This window comes from Mizuhopecten yessoensis, unplaced genomic scaffold (assembly GCF_002113885.1).
Source record: "Mizuhopecten yessoensis strain PY_sf001 unplaced genomic scaffold, ASM211388v2 scaffold11041, whole genome shotgun sequence".
NCBI lineage: Eukaryota > Metazoa > Mollusca > Bivalvia > Pectinida > Pectinidae > Mizuhopecten > Mizuhopecten yessoensis.
This window is the reverse complement of record NW_018408849.1, coordinates 817,982-821,350: the sequence shown is the minus strand read 5'-3', so window position 1 is coordinate 821,350 and position 3,369 is coordinate 817,982. Positions and strand designations below refer to the sequence as shown.

The window sequence follows — 3,369 nt, the reverse complement described above, 5'->3', positions numbered from 1 at the left end:
CCGTCCGAGAAATATATCCGTTCCGTTGTTCAAATATTTGTTATCTTAACTTACTGTTTCCACAATATTCCGACTTTATTTATTTCATTGAAATATCAATTCATTAGAACTAGAGACAGTACATAATTCTTTCGAATATAAAAAAATGAAGAAAAAATGAACCGTAATTAGATAAATACACTGACTATGCATGCTAAATATGTTACGGGTAGATAGTCATAAGGGGTATTTAAAGCAAACAAACCATGATTAAGTGATTCACCTGCTATAAATAGACACAGCTAAGTGTATGAGGTAAAGGAAATTTCCAGTATTTCACCTACATATATGAAACGCGAGTTTGTCTCGTCAAAAGTCAGTAGTGTTTGTTGAAGGAATAGGACTATCTATATTTCGGAATGTTAAGGTAGGTGTCTTCCTGAATATTACACAATGTCTTTTGTATTTGTTACAAGTGTGGATGCGACAGGGCTAGGAACATGTCATGGTGTGCCAAAGGTTTTTGATCCATTATATAAACTGTTCAACAAAACAGGATTTTGTATTTCGAACTATTTGTGTTTGCTTTTGAAACTTTTGGCTTGCATTTGTCATATTAAGCAGTTTACTATATTTTCATTTATATGTGCGCACGGTCTCAAACACAAACGATCATGTTGTACACACATTACGAGTTTGATGGTGAACCAATATAAATCAACCCGTCTGATTTGAAAACATCATTAAACATCTGAATTCATACCACTCCCTATCAGTACACTGACCAAGTGACAAGCGAAGAATGGGAGCATGTATTTCTCGAACCGAGATTGTGAAATAAGGAAGAACTGAAATATATATGCATTCGTCAGTTGGAAAATATGTCTTTGATCATTCGTAGGAAAGGTGTGTAAATATTCTATGTTCAATAAGATGTATCAAATAAGTCTCATCAAACTAAATACTCAATATTTAAATATAACTGTGCGTTTGAAGTGTTTAAATGCTAAACAATACAATCAAGTTAATGTTCGGTTCATTATGTGTAAATGATATCGTAGTCAAGCGTGTTATGGAACATAACATCCAATTTATTATTTATAAGGATAAAGCCAATTGCATAGAACTGATACATTTATACATGATTATTTGAACAAAAAGCTACAGTGTTTATTTAGCCATAAGACTTGGCTTAGCAACGTGAAACCGAAGTATGTCGCCTCAAGCTATTTTTGAATTGTGATTTAACAGTAGCATTTGATTGGTGAATGTGAAATGTAGGTTAATAATGTTCACACTGGATGCAAACTATGAAGCTTGCACTTATCTACACTAAGCATGTAAAATTATTCTACTCGAATTCAATTATTTCCTATTTCGTGTTTTCCCTGAATGTGTTTAGCCTTAGTTCGTATCAATATTAATGCTCGTTCATCTTAAAGTTACCCGAACAGCAAATTGAAAATTGAAAAAAGCCACCGAATGTGAGATTAAATGACAAAAGTATGTCTAAGTACATTACCCAGATATACATCATCCAGATTACATCGCTCAGCATTAATTCTAATAATATGACCCATTAGTGTGTTTGTAGAAATCTTCCACAAAGTTGTGTAAACTTTCCAATCGTGATATCTCAACCCAAGGTTAATATCTTGAAAGAGATAAGTACGAGTCCTTTATCGAATGCTAAAAGTTACTATATAGTTAATGTTTCTAGTAATCTGAAAGAGAAAGGATATATTTGTGGATTGCTATATCATAATATTTCGTCTTTACATTTGTTTGAACAAATACCATATTTATACAATTATGACCTTTTTACATGATGAATATGCTGTCATTTTGACCAATAGAATATTCCACAAGTAAAATGTAATTGTTTCAACATAATAAAGAGGAATTCAATACAAAAAATACGATATATAAAGAAAGAATTTGATAATCATCGGATCATCCGGTGATTATTGCAAATTTGTTCATGCTTTGATCTCTCAGCCAATTAGAAGCAGTCTATTTATGAGTTATTAGTTAATATACATACCTGTCCATGTTATTAAAGTAATTACGTGTTACAGGTGAATTAAACATGACGTTCACGGACGGTGACGCTTACTGCGAGGACATGGATCCCGAAAATTTGGCTGTGGTCAACACAGCGAAAGAGCCTTCTGCTGTGGGAAAATGGGAGAACAGGAACGACAACATTTTCGAGGAAGAATTCAACAATGGTAAGAATATTTGTTTTTGCCACCGTAACCTTTATATACCGTATTTCAATATGAGACCCTTTAACAATATTTACAGTGTACATAAAATATATTTAGATATATATCTTACACTATTGTAAGATAGGAAAATACTAAGTTGATGAGATTCATGTATGCAACAATTGTGATTTGAGACATCAAGCCTCCAACAACGGTTTTCTATGATATAGTAAGTTCATGATCCAATTAATCTTATCGGCCAATAATATCTTATTAGAATGTTCGCAATCGTATTTGTATTTAGTGTCGAAAATCTCAGTGTTTGAATATCTATGTTTGCTTTAAAAAATCAGTTACGTTTGAAAATTCAGATTAAGTCCATAACTGTCTTATTAAATGGTTCATAAAAATTACATAGCAAAATACAAAGGAAACATTTGAATGCCAGGCTTTGTATTGCAGGTTTCCAATCGCAATACGATTTTTGCATGTTAAGATAACCTATAAAAGGGATTCCTCTATATGGGGAAATTCATTTCCGACGGAAAACCGGTCTCTACGAGTTTATGAAAATTGGTCCGTGTATAGAATCCAGCCAACCGGATTGAGTGAAAATATCAAGTATATATTTATTGTTTTAGGCTGATAATTGTGATGACAAATATGTTGTCCTCTGGTGTAACTTTACATAAATACAAAAGTTAAATATATTGATTTTTTTCCTGCATCGCCCTTGGTTGGATTATACTTATCTGGAGGTCGGTGATTTGTGATATTTATTCAGCTTCACTATTTATTTGAAACAACAGGTCAATATTCACTTTATGACGTCATTCCAGTTGTAACGTCACAATGCTCTCTGACAAATGCAGTACTTTCCTCCGTACAAGTTTCGTACGTTCCGTCATGTTTATGATTAGAGCATTAATTGGAGAATTTAATATCACAACTAAAGACTTTTATTTAGGTGAATATGTGATTTTATGAACCTGAGAAATTGATATCGTCCAAGACGAACATAATTTTTATAACCACATATTTGCCTCAACAAAAGTTGTTATCATGCATATGCACATAGAATGTTTACAGTATCGATTGACTTTCATGAGCAATTGCCAATATCTAATCATTTTCATTTTAAAATTTATCAACAAAGTACACAACTAGAAATATGCTTATC

At 32.3% G+C, this 3,369-nt stretch overlaps 1 long non-coding RNA gene across 1 annotated transcript in view; it reads left to right on the top strand.

Moving 5' to 3' along the window:
- Positions 1-287: 287 nt before the first annotated feature.
- The window catches only part of LOC110464926, a 5,282-nt gene continuing 2,200 nt past the window's right edge, over positions 288-3,369 (top strand). Inside the window, exons 1-2 of the long non-coding RNA XR_002464561.1 lie at positions 288-406; positions 2,058-2,210. This is a non-coding gene — a long non-coding RNA (uncharacterized LOC110464926). The remainder of the gene's footprint in view (positions 407-2,057; positions 2,211-3,369) is intronic.